Here is an 18,178-nt window from a genome sequence, read left to right as displayed (position 1 = left end):
TTGGAAATAACCGGCGTGAGCTTCCCAATGCAGCCAGACCTCTACTTATTGGGTATAAGACCAGACAATATTGACAAAAGAGATTGGTATATATTTGTTCATGTCTCAACAGCGGCAAGGATGGCCTTTGCCCAATTGTGGAAGGACCCAGATATACCCCCTGATCAATTGATAATAAACAAGATTCTCCGTTGTGCCGAGATGGACAGGTTAACGTACATTTTAAAAGATAAACGTGAATCACTATATAATATAAGTTGGAACAAATGTTTTGTATGGCTTAAAAGAAGGCTCAATTTAGGAGACGAGTGATGAGATCGCCGACTCAATTGATTTGTGTAATTTATTAGGCCTACAAGGTTGATAAGATATGACCAATGGAAGGGTTTTTTCCCCTAATGATAAGGATATTCTATGTATTGGAAAGTTTAGCTGGGATGATATATTTTTTTTATTAATAGAAGAGTAGATATAACTCTGGGTCTGTCTTATTTGTTTTTCACGATTTGTACTATGTGATTATATGGTTTTTGTCTTTAAACCCCTTGTCCCTTTCCCTATGTATTATTCTGTTGTCAATTTTACTGTAAATAATTAATAAAGATTATTTAAAAAAATAAATAAATAAAAGAATTTCAGAAGTAATGCATTAAGATAGTTTTGCTAGTTATCCCCCCCCCCTTGTGATGGGGACAGGTCTCTGATGAAGGCCAATTTGCTTTACTGCTTTTGACATCAAGAAGGGCTTGCTACTGAGACTTCCGGTTAGGCATCGTGCTGTCCACATGTGATTTCGCCCTGCTGGGGACTCTAAAAAGGGTCGAAAGTCACCCAGGAGAGGTTATGAAGAGGGAGGGGACCCTCATTGATCACAGAGGGGCAGTGGCCCTTCTGCTTGATCTGAGGAAAGACTGGCTATATTTGTGTGGCCAGTCAGAAGCTGCTGACAACTGAAGAAAATAAGTACTAATGAGCAACTTTTGAACAATGTGGATGGAACTGGGTGAGACTTTATCCTCTCTTTATGATTTTAAGACTTTTTCCTGGAAAAAACCACCCAAAGCAAAGAATCCTCCCCGATGAGAGAGGGAAGGGGAATTTCTGCCCCATTTCCTTAGGAAAAGAAAAGAAAAGAAAAAACTAATTGCTTGGAGGAAAATAGAGAAAATTACAAGATGAATTTGGAATCAATACAGATATATAGCTTTGAAATTTGGAGATTAAAAGTGCTTTTGAGACTTTTAGAAAAGAGACTTGAAAAAACCTTGCAATATAAGTTTGGATTTAAAAAGCTGGAAGACGGTGTCAATGACATCTAGTGGTGAACCACGGGACTACAATTTATTATGCTTAAAGGAAACTTGACTTGAAGCCCAGACTCAGATAAGACTTTTGTTGTCCTTTGGAAACTTTCACTTTTGAAGACTGCAGCTGGGAAAAGGGGAAAAAAGGTGCTTGGGCTGCTTATCTGTGTGGCAGAGATGATAAATTATTTTGAAACTTACCTGCCTAGATTATAAAAATAAATATTGATTTTTAGAGCTGTGTTGTGGCACTATTTCCCTGTAGAAGAAACATGCATTTTTGATAGAGATGATGGAATACTTTGGATTATAAAACTTTGATTGATGAACAACTTTTAATTGTTTTTTTTCTCTCTGAACAGAAAGGATGTTTTTCATTGGACAGAAAAATTTGATTTTTCCTTATATTTGTTTAGGGGAGGCTTAAGGATGGACTTATAGGCTGGCTGGATAATTTGGAGTTCAAATGACAATTGACTGAAACTTTTAAAATGCCTAAATAGATTGGACTATAAAGACCACATACAAAAACAAAATGGATATTCCATACTTAGCCTTAAATGGCAAAATCCCATTCCTAACACTTGTCTTCAAAGCCCCCAGCTTGACACACCATCAAGAAAATGTTGATGAATCTCAGAAAGAAATTCTATATTGAAATCAATACAAGAGACAATTGCCTTAGCTCATGATGAGACTAGCAATAATGCAAAGGAGATAAAAGAACAATTTTCTAATCTAAACCTACAAATTCAGAAAATGACTACAAAGAAGGAACTAGTAACCCAGAAAATAGAAGGAAAATTAGAGGAAGCCAATCCAAAGATGGAGGACCTAAAGGAAGGAATCAACAGACAGACTCAAAGAAAGAATTAGAAGATGTAGCAATAATACTGGAAATGGAAAAGATATCTTACTTGTCAAGATCTCAGAACACATTTGAGGATAAGAAAGAATTGCTGATCGAATGGAAGATAAAGCTGTTAGGAGAATTGTGGAAAATTGGAGAAGGAGGGAGGCTACTTAATGAATATAAATGGGCTGAGCATTCTTCCAAAAATACTTTAATGAAATTGTCTTTCTTATTCCAAACAATATACATAAAAATAGAGGAAGAACTAGTTGATGATTCAAATGCATTGACTTGGAAAGTTAGTTGGCAAAAGAAGAAACCTAGAGTAAGACTGAAGAAACTAGAGATTTTGACCCATTAGATGGGATATTATACTGTTAAATACTGTAGAAGTTTGAACATGGCTAAGAGAATAGATATTTTTTAGAAATAAAAATATTATTATAATTAGAAAGATAGGATCTGCAACTAGAATACTATATTTTGGTATGAGAAGGGAAATAAGAACATGCCAAAAGGGTCTGAATAAGAGAAGCTTTTGGTTACCCAAATATAATTTATTATGAGAAAACTATAAGTGATAGAGACACTTTGAACATTGGTGGGAAATCATTTAAAAAAGTGGGAAAAACAGGATATTGGTTGAACAAATGGATTTTAAGTGAAAATGCAATTGAGATATGTTTTGGTTAGAAATGATATTTTAAACTGACACCATTGATATTATGTATAATACTAGAAAAATGTGATAAAGATGTTGATATTCAATTGTATATGTATTAACAGCAATAAGAATTGTATTTATCTAGTGTGGAAAAATGTATACCACTGGAAGAAGAGAGGAAGCACTGAATGGTGTAGTATTGGATCTAGATTGAGGAAGTTAATATGTACTACTGAATTACTAGTGGACTCAGACAACACGTTGCTTGTTAAGTACTTATGATTATGAAAATTAATAAAATATTTATAAAAAAAGGACTTGCTACTGTTTTGACATCCAGAAGGGATTATTTCCATCGTCCCCCTGTGGATTTCCCTTCTGCTATCTGATACTCTGGGTTCAACTGACGTTTTCCCAAATAACTCCTTTGAATCAGAACATAACTAATAGATGGTCACACGTGAGTAGCTTTTTCATATCTGGAGAGTGATGAAAATCAGGACTGCCTGATGATTTTGTTCTATAATTTTATTATAATTTTGTTACATATTACATATTACATCTATTACAGTTTCATATTTTATAAATTTATAAATGTATAAAGTCTAATGTAAAAAGGGATGAAAAAGGAAATCTTGTATAAAAACATAGGGTGAAAATAGATAACATTCAAAGCACAAAGAGGGAGAGAGAAAGAAAGATAAGGAAGGAAGGAAGGAAGGAAGGAAGGAAGGAAGGAAGGAAGGAAGGAAGGAAGGAAGGAAGGAAGGATTACATAAAACTTTTGAAATTAACAAAATAGATCAACAATTGAAAATATGGTAACTGGGTATGTAAACATACCTAATTTGTATCTCCCACATCTACACACAGATCAATTGGACAGTCATTGCACACAAAAATAAGCAGTTTGGAGATGTTGTCATGGGATTCAACATTTAGAAATGTGCACATAGTATGAAAGAGTGTACCAAAATGTGTATTTTAGTTAATACCAAATTTAGAACTATATTCAGCTGAAGGGGGAAAAATTCATCATATAGATTACAAAACATGCATTAGCAAAAAATTCTGTAGGGTGTTTCCCCTCCCCCTCCCCCAAATTGCAAATGCTTGAAGTAATGGACTGAAACAAACAAGGTTTGGAAAACTAGAGACTTGAGTTGCCAAATGTATCCATTCTTTCCCAAATAACATGGGATTTGGTATTGAGACTGCTGGGAAACAGGAAATTGTCTAAGATTGTAATCATACACGTTGCCAGAGGAAATGTACTTCTACTCTATATTTTATTTATGTAAGTCTGAATATATTCTTGAGCTGCATATGTATATGTGGCTTTACATATATGCCCTAACTTGTCAGAGATATTGGTGAGTGATTAATTAGCAAGATTACATGGTTAGTAAGAACTGAAATAAGTTACTCCTTCAACTTGGCCTTCCTTTAAAAGTTGTCAACAAGTGAGTAAGTATGATCAACCACACATAGGATGAACTTCAAGAAATTTAAAAAAAAATCATGAAAACAAATTCATGAAAACCTAATTCTCATAGCACTATCTTAGACATATTGTCCAAATATGTAAACATATATAACAATGTAGTATGGCTGTATACTAAACTACATATTTTGTTGTTAGTTGCGAAGTCATGTCTGACCCATCGCGACCCTATGGACAACCTTCCTGCAGGCCTTCCTGTCCTCTACCATCTTCTGGAGTCCATTTAAGCTCACGCCTACTGCTTCAGTAACTCCATCCAGCCACCTCATTCTCTCTCGTCCCCTTCTTCTCTTGCCCTCAATCTTTCCCAGCATTAGGCTCTTCTCCAGTGAGTCCTTCCTTCTCATTAGGTGGCCAAAGTATTTGAGTTTTAGCTTCAGAATCTGGCCTTCTAAAGAGCAGTCAGGGTTGATCTCCTCTAGGACTGACTGGTTTGATTGCCTTGGAGTCCAAGGGACTCACAGGAGTCTTCTCCAGCACCAGAGTTCAAAGGCCTCAATTCTTTGGCACTCAGCCTTTCTTATGGTCCAACTTTCACAGCCATACATTGCAACTGGGAAGACATAGCCTTGACTATATGTACTTTTGTTGACAGGGTGATGTCTCTGCTTTTTAGTGTGCTGACTAGATTTGCCATGGCTTTCCTCCCCAGGAGCAAGCATCTTTTAATTTCTTGGCTGCAGTCCCCATCTGCGGTGATCTTGGAGCCCAGGAAAATAAAATCTGTCACTACCTCCATTTCTTCCCCATCTATTTGCCAGGAATTGAGAGGGCTGGATGCCATGATCTTGGTTTTCTTAATGTTAAGTTTCAAGCCAACCTTTGCACTCTCCTTCATCACTCGCAACAAGAGGCTCTTTAGTTTCTCTTCAATTTCTGCCATTACAGTGGTATCATCTGCATATCTTAGGTTATTGATATTTCTCCCAACTTTTGATTCATATAGCCTTGCCTTTCTCATGATGTGCTCTGCATATAAGTTAAATAGGCAGGGAAACAGTATACAGCCTTGCCGGACTCCTTTCCCAATTTTGAACCAATCAGTGGTTCTGTGTCCAGTTCTCACTGTTGCTTCTTGACCCGCATATAGGTTTCTCAAGAGACAAATAAGATGGTCTGGTACTCCAGAATAACAGGCAAGTTTGGCCTTGGTGTACAAAATGAAGCAGGGCACAGGCTGACAGAATTTTGTCAAGAGAATACGATGGTCATAGCAAACACTCTTTTTCAACAACCCAAGAGACGACTCTACACATGGACATCACCAGATGGTCAACACAGAAATCAGATTTACTATGTGCTCTTCAGCCAAAGATTGAGAAGCTCTATACAGTAAGTAAAAACAAGACCAGGAGCCTTCCGACCTGAGGGGCTCATCTTCCAGCATCATATCTTTTTGCCTTTTGGTACTGTCCATGGGGTTTTCATGGCAAAGATACTGAAGTGGGTTGCCATTTCCTTCTCCAGTGGATCATGTTTTGTCAGAACTCTCTGCTATGACCTGTCTATCTTGGGTGGCCCTGCATGGCATAGCTCATAGCTTCATTGAATTATGCAAGCCCCTTTGCCACAACAAGGCAGTAATCCATGAAGGGGGAACTACATATAGTATACTACATACTACATATAGCTGTATGCTATGCTATGCTATGCTATGCTATGCTATAATACTATAGCTATAGCTATCATATAGTAGCATTGCTATTCTTCTAATCTTTTCTACAACCTTCTCTTAGTGATATCATTATTGTGATTACTACTACTCTGCTGTTTTGCAGGTATACTGAGAGCTTCTGCAGCAGAATTTCTTGTGTATCTAATCACACTTGGCCAAATAAAGTAAAATTCTATCTATTTTACATTATTATTTCAGCAGCAAACTATGACACAGATTTTAATCCTTATTACTTTCCTTGTATACATGAAGAAATGCACTATATAACAATTAATTGGAAACATTCTTCTTTTACCAAATGAATGAGAATGAAGAGTATGGATCTCTTAGGAAGTAAAAGGAGAATATTGTTTTACAAATAATATACCAGGTGAAGTCATGCAATATGCAACCAATGTATCTGTGTTCCCCCTTCCTTTGTTTTTAGGATAAAGGGAGAGTATATGTATTAAAAGATGGTGATATAACATTGAAAATTGGTAAAAACATTATTAATAGTCATAATTTATTAGTCAAAAAAGAAGTAATAATAATCATATTATGGTATTATATAGTCATAATAGTTGCTGTAGACAGCAGAAGAAAAAAAGAAAGAATTGGAGAAAAATCACAAACTTCAAAGTCCTGCAAATAGAAGGAGAATGATTGTGCAAAGAAAACAAAGATTGTACTATCAGTTTTGGATGCAGTCTCAAAGCATATGGAACACCAGTTGAATACCAACAGCATTGACAAAATCACCATTGGTCAATTGCAAAAAGCAGCTTTACTTGGAACAACTTACATCCTCTGATGATACTTTAACACAATCAAGTAACATCTGCCTATGCCTAGTGCTTTGGAAAGATTCAATAAGTTCTGGCATGTCACTCCCTGCCCAACAAAAAGAAACAATTCTATACCTTCTCCCAATTAGGATACCCTGAATAGCATAACTTAGCTCTTGGCCTGGGCCTTGACAACAGCCCTAGAACCATGGTTGCACTCAGAAAGGCCACTTTGCCCCATTCCCTAAAGAATGCAAGTCTTGGGGAATGATACAATTGCCCCCACAGCCCAGTACTCCTCAGGATCTGACACATGCTTCAGGCAGTATTCTCTTTCAGTTGACTGGTCTCTGTGGCCCACCTGAGATTTCTCCAGGTCACACACTCCATGTTCTGGGAATGCTCTTCCATGACCTTTGCAGCTTCTGAAAATTGCTGCAAAGCACACTTCATTCTCAAACAATTTCCAGAGGGTCTGGAGACCGTACTAGATCATACTCCTTTCTCACACAATCTCTGGAGTCTTTGAGAATTGCACAAGAATGAAGTAAGCTTTCAAGATTAGCTATTGCTGGGTGTTGGTGAATGATGGTGTGTCATCCAAAATGTTATGGCATGTTACCTTTGACACATGTGTCATTGGTTTGCCATCACTGTTCTAATCTATGCTGTTGTACAATGGAGGAATCTATTCCTGAAGTCTTTCTGCAGTATTTTGTATACCAGTCCTTGAGTCAACACTTCACTTCCAAACATCTCTGTTACCTTTTCTTTTGACATTAGGGGAAAAAAACCAACAACAACATTTGTGCTCAAAAATTGTTTGTCTTCCTGCCTAACTTCTTGTATCTTTGATATTTTTTTCCAAAGTAAGGAGATATCCTCATGCAATAATTCTAGTCATGGCAAATAATAATAATAAAAAATTGGCAGCAATGCAGAAAATATGTACAGTAGATTTATTTCATATTATTTTTTCCTCTTTCTAAAGAAATATGAATAGAAATTATGTACAAAAGCTGTAACAGAGTAGATATCATTTTCAGTAATGAGTTTATATTTGCATTTTTCTGTGTATTTGAGTCAGAACTATTGTTTTTTAAAAATTCATTTAGAGAAATAATTTATTAAATAAAACTGTCAGGTTAGAGAATATATATGTAATACATTTTCACACTTCCTTAGATGTTTTAAAGTGAAATATTATGCTTAGTAAATAAGCATACTTTTGCTCTTATTGATTTAAATTCTTCATAAAAGCTGCAATGTGCAGAGTATATTTTTAAAGAAGTATTTGGGGAAAAGTAATGTAGTACAAAGAGATGCAATTGATAATAGTTAGATATAGTCTGCTAAAAGCTTCTGAGCTATATTTAAGGTTATAATAAATAGAGGTTAATTGGGATTAGCTTAGATTGCATGTGTGAATTGAACTATACATATCATGTTTCCCTGTAACACCTTTAGGTCAAAAGAGTAAAATAATTTGATGGAGACTAGATCATACAAAATTTGCCAGTTCTTGGTTTGACAGTTGAGACAACACTTTATTAATTCATAAGTGTATTTGTGATAGCAATAGCAATAGCACTTAGACTTATATACCACTTCACAATGCTTTACAGCCCCCTTTAAGTCATTTACAGAGTTAGCATATTGCCCCCAACAATTTGGGTCCTCATTTTACTGATCTCAGAAGCCTGGAAAGCTGAGTCAACCTTGATCTGGTGAGGATCAAACTCCTGGCAGTTGGCAGAATTAACCTGCAATACTGCATTCTAACTGGTGCGCCAGCACAGTGTTGATGGAGAAATTCAATAGGGCTTCTACTATTTTCAGTTGCAGATTATCTGTGAATACTAAAGAATTTGTAAATCAGCTCTGATTTCATTCCGATCACTAGTAACAATGATCTAACTGAACAATAGTACTTAATTTGAAAGGAGGAGGAGGAGGAGGAGGAGGAGGAGCAGGAGCAGGAGCAGGAGGAGGAGGATTTTTGCTCATGCACAAAATTCCTTTGAATTTTGGGGAATTAATTCAGTAATTCAAAAATTAAACTTAAATGTTTTCAAATGAAATTTCTGAATAAAGGCTTCAGAGAGGCTAAATGCCCAGGTCAAATACCAAATACTTATTTTAGCTTACCCATGTTCTAATAGAAGTAAAACTATGTTTCCTTGCTCTCATTATATACATCAGTGTACTGCACTGAGAGAAACATATATGCTACCTGCATCATGATATAATATACCCAGTTGTATATTCAACAAAAAAGGGACGCGGTGGCTTAGTGGGTTAGGACGCTGAGCTTGTTGATCAGAAGGTCGGCAGTTTGGCGGGTCGAATCCCGAGTGCCGCATAACAGAGTGAGTGCCTGTTACTCATCCCAGCTTCTGCCAACCTAGCAGTTCGAAAGCACGTAAAAATGCAAGTAGAAAAATAGGGACCACTACGGTGGGAAGGTAACAGCATTCCATGCACCTTTGGTGTCTAGTCATGCCAGCCACATGACCACAGAGACGTTCTTGGACAAGCGCTGGCTCTTTGGCTTTGAAACGGAGATGGGCACCAGCCCCTAGAGTTGGAAACGACTAGCATGCATGTGCAGGGGAACCTTTACCTTTACCTTTTTATATTCAACAAATTGAAATAAAACTCCAGATGGGATTTAAACTCTCAACAAGTTCTCATTGTTTAGAAACAGAAGCAACTCCATTGTGTAAATTCACAAGTACAAAGACTGCGGTGGAAAATTATTTGGAGTTGGGCTCCAATTTGTCATTTATTTTGTAGATGCTGAATTGCTCGAAAGACAAAAACACTCTCTCCACAGTTTACATGTGATCCCTATAGAAGCACTGCAAATTAACAGTGCTTCACAGCCATCCCAATCTAGTTGTTCTCTATGCATGAATTCCAGGTGGAAAAGTCCACTTGCCAAGATACTTTATATGCAAATTTAGGCAATCCCTTCTACATCAAAATCTTTCTTCCTGGAATGTCCCTTGAGAAACCGCCCTCACCCGTCCCAATATCAAGTTATGCTTGGGATAGCTACTCACTGCTAAAAATGTACGTTACTTTTAATGAAATACTTCAGACAATAGCTTTGGTAGGTTATCCATATCTATGTAATATTCATAGTTTCATTCAGCACAAAAATATAAGGATGAAAAGGGTATATGTTCCCCCTTCATTTTATGCCATCATACATACTCTTCCAGAGGTGATTAAATAGCAAAGCAGGTAGATAATGAAATCAGCTTCCTATTGAGGCACATCAATTATCAAAACACCTACACAGAGGTATGCGAATAACCCTTTGAAAGCTTTTTCAAGCTTTCAAAAAGATCAGAGATCTACAGCTCAAGAACAGCCCAGGAAGGATCATTACAGATACAGGATGTTTTGCTTCCAAAAAACTCCACACAGAGAATATAAAGGAAGGAGCGCAAGATTGATACATCTCATTTACATCTTTCATTTCTTTCTTGATGGCTATTACCTCTGTCCCACTCCTGAAGGGCTGCCAAAGTCTGAAGCAAAATGCTATTTTCAATATATGTGAAATACAGTTTCTATTGTACCAGCATGGGTAGCTATTTTATTTTACAGTCATTCCCCAGAGATTTTCCTTGTCATTCTTTACAGCCACATTGTTCTATATTCTTCTTTGCAGTTATTCTTCTTTGTACACTTTGTACCCATGCAGAGTTTCTATATCAGGTGGCTTCCTCATTTGGTGGGATTTTAATTCAAATACTCTTTATTTTATTTTTCTCTAGAAGCAAAAAAAAAAACACCTCTTTTTTGTTCTGTTTCAAAGGAATCATTTGAAACATTTGGAGCTAAATTGAAAGAAGATTGTTCTCAGTCTCCAGGTGAGATTTTCAGCAGTGTTACAATAGGAGATTGGCAGACAGAGGCATTATGTTTAAGGATATAGTGAAAAGTTAACCTGCATAAATTTTATATGCATTATTGTATCTGGATAAAGAACAGACAAATAGGATACATGCTTATATGCTTATATGATATAGTTCACTTTCTTATTCTGGTAAATATTATCTTCCAATAGATAAATTGCATATAATGATTGTTCTTTCTCTTTTCCCCAATTTTGCTATGCAAAAAAATATAGCAATAAACAACACATCAGGATATATATATATATATATATATATATATATATATATATATATATATATATATATTCTTATGAAAAAGATGAAAAAGATTGGCCTAGAATAGTTCTTTTCTCTTTGTCATTATTAATCCCAGTTTAAGAATTTAAACTAGGCTAATCGTAGTTTAGTAATTAAGAAGGACTAAGGTTGACATGATAGCAGTGTTCCAATATCTGAGGGCCTACCACAAAGAAAAGGGAGGTCAACTTGTTTTCCAAAGCACTGAAAGGCAAAACAAGAAATAACGGATAGAAAATAAACATGGAGAGAAACAACCTAGAACTAAGGAGAAATTTATTCACAGTGAGCATAATCAACCAGTGGAATGGCTAACCTTAAGGTTTTGTGGGTGCTCCATCACTGGAGCTTTTAAGGAAAGACTGGATATCCATTTGTCTGAAATAGTACTGAGTTGAACTAGAAGATTTCCAAGGGGAAAAAAAAGAAGAGGAAGAAGAAGAAGAAGAAGAAGAAGAAGAAGAAGAAGAAGAAGAAGAAGAAGAAGAAGAAGAAGAAGAAGAAGGAGAAGAAGAAGAAGACAGTTCAACCAATCAATCAATCAATGACATATCATTAATATAGAAATCTGAACAATTTAAATTAAGATCTCCCAACATTGATACAGTGTATCATTCTTATCATCCATGTAGTGGTGTCCATGAAATTTATTTAGTAACAAAAAATTGGAGACTGTGGTTCACTGCAGTTAATGTAGACAATTGAAAATGTTCATCACAATTTGGAAGAAAACATCTTTAATGAGGAGGAGGAGGGAAGTGGGAGGGGGAGAAAGAGGAGGAGGAGGGGAGAGGGAGGGGAGGGGAGGAGGAGGAGGACAAAATTTGGAGAAGTAAGTCAATACATGGATGATACATAAAAGAAACTTATAATAGATGAGATCAGAAATTTCTGATGTTTGCAAATTGGCACCATGAAGAATGAGGTAGAAGGATGATTTTTTTTTTTTTTTGCAGTTCATGAACAAGCATTACAAACAAATAAAATGGCATCAAGGATTCAACATATGTTAAACAGCAGCAAATGCAGGCTTTGTAGAAAGAAAACAAACCGTGGATTGCATAATTAGTGAATGTAACAAAATTGCTCGGGCTAACTATAAACAATGTCATTATAGAATAGCCATTATGATCCCTTGGCATCTGTGCAAAAAATAAATTTCCCATATTTCCCAAATGTGTGGGGGGGAAATCACAGTATTGAAAAAACTTTTGAAAATTAAGTTGTAAAAATGTTATGGTTTTATGGTTTTGATTGCCAGCTAGACCCAAAACACAACAATAATTGAGAAAAGCATTTTTTCTAGATGTTGTAGAGCAGAATAGAATAATAAGAATTGGGGAAAATAATTAAAAATATAACAGTTTAATAACAAAGTTAGCAGATTATGGTAACAATTTTTACATCATCCCTGTATTTATTAAGTGGAATAACAAAGATTAAACATTGTTATAAGAACTAAATATTTTGATTAGATCGAATGTAGACCTATGAAAACAAACCAAAATAAACCACAAACCACTTGCTGGGCAGAGATTGTATTTTAAGATGTTATTGGCAGGTAACCAGGTTCTCTTTGTAATTATTTTTGTTTGCCTCTTTACCATATTATTATTTGATGAAATAATAACATACTCTCCTTGTCATGGGATAGAGCAGAGGTCTTCAAACATAGCCCTTTTATGACTTGTGGACTTCAACTCCCAGAATTCCTCAGCCAGGCACACTGGCTGAGGAATTCTGGGAGTTGAAGTCTACAAGTTGTAAAAGGGCCAATTTCGAAGACCCCTGGGATAGAGCCTGGTGTGATGCTTTGTTGAGATTTTGGGCCATGCTGGAGAAGATGGATTCTACTGGTGGTCATCCACGATAGACAGGTCTTAGCAGAAGAGCCTTACCAAGTGTATCTAGCAGTCCATTTAATATAGTGAGAAAACAAAGGGGGGAGGGGTAGTTCTATAGCAGAATGATGGTCACTCAATTCAAGGACTGCATCAGATTTTCCTGGGTATTTGTTGACATGCCCGCAGTGGGATTCAGGAGCTATGGCTGCACAGTTAGGGTCTAGTCCTGTAGGATTACTGGAAGAATAATTACAGAAATGACTAAGGTATACTGTGTTTGAAAATTACACCATTATACCATTGTGGCCTGCTAACATAAATCAGAGCCAACAAAGCAGAGATACTTAAAGCAAATATTTAAAATCACAAACAGCCATGGAATTAAAATGTCAAATGGCCAAACAATTAGGACCAGAAGGATAAAACCTACATGTATCTGGGCATATGGAGGAGGAGGAGGAGGAGGAGGAGGAGGAGGAGGAGGAGGAGGAGGAGGAGGAGGAGGAGGAGGAGGAGGAGGAGGAGGAGGAGGAAACAATTTCCCAGCAATTAAGCAGCTTTAGTGCAACAGCAAAATTGTGAAACAAAAAGAATAAATATACAAGTTAGTACATTTTCATACAGTATGTTTGCACTTAAGTTATCCAATGCCAAATGCTTCCTCTTGAAGTGATTCCTTTGAAACAACTTTCAGATGGGCAATTCAAACACTTTCACAAATACATAAAATAAAAAGGTATTTTTTAAAGAATGTCATTGCGGGTGTTGGCTTCCAGAAATATATTTCCCAGGGGAAAAAGCATATTTTTTCTAGCTATAGTTATTATCTAGTGATTGGTAAAAGGAAGGAATTTGAATTGTTGTTGGCAGGTATGTGTATACTTAGTAAAGTTTTCATAAGCAACCTTCTTATGAAAGATTGGGACAGGATTTGTTCTACTGAACCTGTTCATTTCAAAGTAAAGTTTTCTCAAGTTCCTGCTTAGTATTTGAAGTCAACCACCCTTTCTGAATAGCAAGTAGATGAGGTGAATAAATCAAGAAACTCTACTGCTGTTCTGAGATTTCTGGCATGACTGCTGTTCCTATATCAGGAGAGTGGATCAGTTTATGTCTAGTCCATATCACATTTGCATCTCTCTCTCTATGGTAAAATACATATTTTGGGATATACAGTAATGTTCTCCTATGAACCATGTTATGAGAGGCAGGTCATCCAAAAAAGATAAAGTTGTAAATACATTTTGATTTTTTTTTCCAAATAAATAATTATGGTACAATATACAAGTGCAAATCCTATGGCATTGCTGTGTTCTAAATGATAGTTTGGTCTGAGAGATATTTATTTTGAATTCATGAAAATTGTGTTCCTGTAACTTCTCTGGCCTGAGGTTAGTTTTAGAATTAGGTTGACCTAATGATAGTGATATACAACTATGTTGGCATAATTGAACAGGACTAAGGTCAGTAGTTCAGAGGCTTTCCAGTGAAAAGACTATAGTCAAACATTATTATTAGTCACCACCGGTAATGGAAGCATTTTGTTTCCAAGGTCCCACAACATATTATGCTGCTGTTCTTCTAAGGACAATGGTTCACCATTGATTGTAAGGGGTCCACATGCTTATAAAATAAAGAACAGGCATTTATTTCTTGCATGTCTAAAGGCAAAAGAATCTAACAAAGACCTATTGAAATGTTTCTCAGCATAGATATAAACCAGAGATACTATGCATAATCAGAATTCCATGAAAGCATGTTCCCTCTAATAGCATTGATTGCATTTCCCAAAGTTATCCCAAAGTTTGTTTGTTTGTTTTTTTTAAAAAAAACCTAAATTACATATGATTTAATGTGAAAACAGAGGAAGGATTTTGTTTTTAAATCAAATTTAATGTTTAATGGTTCCACCTGCTATTTTGGTATCTGACCCTTGGTCCATCAAAAATTCTGCAGTCCTGAAGTAGACAGTCAGTTAATGGCAATACACCACCTACAAAGTAAGCTGAGTGGACAGAAATAGGCTTGGTGATGTGATGTTATACTGTATAAGCAACCCAACTGAATTTTAAAGTCAATGCTCACAAAATGGAGAAATGTTTCCCAGGAGATTCTGAATAAAAAACGTGTGAACAAAATTGAGAAAAGTCAAGCAATGTTGTTCTGCCTGATGGGCTGTAATATACTGTATATCTTTATGAGCATAGTTTCCCCACATTTCCTAGAAGAATTAAGTTCTTCAACCAAGATTACTGTCAAGATAAATATTTAAAACTGGGTCCTTGGTCATAGAATATACCATGGCTGAAAACCAAGAGGACATATCAATGTGTCTGGCTCAGTCAGTATATTAACATTGCACTATTTATTCAATAACAGCTAGCAAAGAGGACATTCTCCACATGGAAGAATAGAGTTAGATTGATGTAGCAATTATGCTACATTAAACATAGGAACCAGCTTCATGTCAACCCTCATTCAAGAAATCCCAAGTTTCTCTGAGCCCAATTTTCATATGGCTAGGAGGCAAAACTAAAGGAAGGAGAGTTATATATTCTGTTTATATGTGTGTGTGTATATATGTGTTTGTGTGTGTATGTATGTATGTATGTATGTATGTACTGTATGTATGTATGTATGTGTATATGTATGTGTGTGTCTGTGTCTGTGTCTGTGTGTGTCTGTGTGAATATGTATATGTATATATATTCCGAATCATCTTCTTTTGTTTCTGCTTAGCAGTGTGTCAGGACCCACCCCAAACCACGTCTTAGGAAGACAAAAGTCTCGGAGTCAAATCTATTCCAAAAAGAATCTTTACTATGACATGCTTGGTTGTAGGAAACAAGACAGGACTTAATATTATTCCACGAAGTAAACCCTTATAAAGAGTTCCTGGTTTAACCCCCCTTAACCCCATTTGGTCAGTCCCCCATCCTTTATCTCGTATCATCCCTCTCGTGGGAAAAAGGAACTTAGGACCCTTCATGTTTATTGCTCTCTTCCGTGACACAAGCCAGATGCTAGCCCCCCTTTTGTTTCCCCAGTTCAAAAGGCTTCTCCTTTCCTTTGAAATGCCTAATACCAGTTCAATACACATCCATTCTCTTCTCTTCGGGACATGGCAGAATCCATGGAATAATGTTTGAAACATTCCATTTATGAATATGATATAAATGGATTCTGACACAGTGCTTCTGAGACTTGAGAAACTGTCCATAATGGCAAATGTAACACTCAAATGCCAGCAGCTCAGCCCTAACTGGATACCCCAAAAACTATCTGCATCCCATATGTGCAGGGAGGACTTTCCTACTACATGTTGAGAAAAGGAGTTAGCAGCACTGATAAGGAACTGGATCACAATTTTTGCCAGTTAACAGTCACTGGAATGAATTCTCCAAGCTCTTGCCAACTGTTATTCCAGACATAAGAAAAGCTAATGGCAAAGGAGATTACCATGTGACCTTATTTCCACTTCTTGTACTTTTGGGGGATTTAATAGCTTTGTTATATATTCATCCATTATTATTATTATTTTGAAGGCTGTTGCAGTTGTTTTGGTTTGTTTGTTTCATTTGGATTTCTTGCACCATTTGAAATTAGCAGGAGGAAGAAAATAATAGAATAAATTGTGGATAATAACACAATTTACAAGGCCTTAATTGTGCAATGAAAATCAGTATGCCTTGAGCGTTAGGGTTAAAATCAATACAAAGTAATTCCTCAGGTATACTGAAAAACATCTATAATAATTGAGTAGATGTTAAATAGGACAAAACATTCCCTGTATAATATCAGAAAAAGAAGTGGGGGATGTTACATCACACACACACACACACACACACACACACATCTTGAAATAAGATTAAATGTCTGAAATTAGGCTTTTTTTTGTGCATGTACGAAGCACCACTGCATACTTTTTGGAACTTTTTGTATATTATTTCTGAAAATGTTGTCCTCAACATGATCAGCAAACTCATTTTCTCTTATCCCCTAGCCTAACATTCCTTCATTTGAAACATAATTATTTTTCATAAAACTTGCACATTCCTGTACTAAGATACATTTTCTCTACCCAATCAATTGATTTAACAATAAGAAATGAAGAATGGAACACTGAGATAATGCCATACATTGGCAGAAATGAGGGAAGTTGTAGAAAATCGATAATAGTTAAATCTTATGTAGCACAAATCCCATATTCACACATTGGTATGCAAATAGAAGAGGATCTGGTTCTGATGCCAAAATTGAATAGTCTCAGAGTGCTTCAATTAACTGGGTTTTGTTTTACTCTCCTCTAGTTATTTATTGCTAAGGCGATACATTTACATATTTTCTGAACTTTTAAAGTTATGAGCCCAAATTGAAGTGAGCTTATTATATGTGTACTCGCAGGCCATTAGCTAATTTACATGAAGCTCAATACTTTATGTAGAATATTTATTTTAAGTGAGAAAATCCCCTTTTAAAATCAATTACAACGGCCTTCAGATAGTCGGTTCATTGACTTTAAAAAGTGAAGAAACAATTAAAGAAACCACAAAAACATACTCTTATGAAAATTTAGGAACCTGTCATCTTGAGCATTTTTTATAAACCCACACTCGAGTATAAGGATTTTTTTAAAAAACCAGATAAGAAACCAGAAGATCAATTTGGGATTGACCACATATACAGAACTGAGACAATTTAACGATGGATGGAAACTAACCAAGGAGAGAAGCAACCTAGAACTAAGGAGAAACTTCCTAATGGTGAGAGCAATCAACCAATGGAATAGCTTGCCTTCAGAAATTGTGGGCATTCACTGGAGGCTTTCAAAAAGAGACTGGAGACACATCTATCTGAAATGGTGTAGGGTCTCCTGCTTGAGCAGGGGGTTGGACCAGAAGACCTCCAAGGTCCCTTCCAACTTTATTATTCTATGTTCTTTGCTCTAACAGTAGGCTATGTAAATGAATTATATATCCTAAGGTCATAAGGAATTGTCACACATAGAGGCAAAGCATATGGCTCTAACTTGTTGCTCTGTTTACAAAGCATGCTTGAATCTCTAGTTTTAATCTCCAGACCTCTGCTATTTGGTAAATGTGTTGCTCTGGCAATCATGCAACAAATAAACAAACAAAAAAAGTGCAAAACTTGCTGGTAAGAAAGAAGAGGACTGAATTCAGCAGTTAATCGACTTCTTTTAATTTCCAGGCTTTGGACAGGCATCAGACATTCTATTTACAGCAACTATCATAGAGAGATCAAGAGCACTGAAACACTTTGCGTTCTTAGGCAACACAGATGGGGCCGGAGAGAAATGAAAGAAAAGTGAAAACCCTTAATCAAATTTCTAGATACT

This window comes from Vipera ursinii (genome assembly GCF_947247035.1).
Source record: "Vipera ursinii genome assembly, chromosome: 4".
Lineage (NCBI taxonomy): Eukaryota > Metazoa > Chordata > Lepidosauria > Squamata > Viperidae > Vipera > Vipera ursinii.
The sequence above is the reverse complement of the archived record's forward strand: the minus strand, read 5'-3'. Positions refer to the sequence as shown.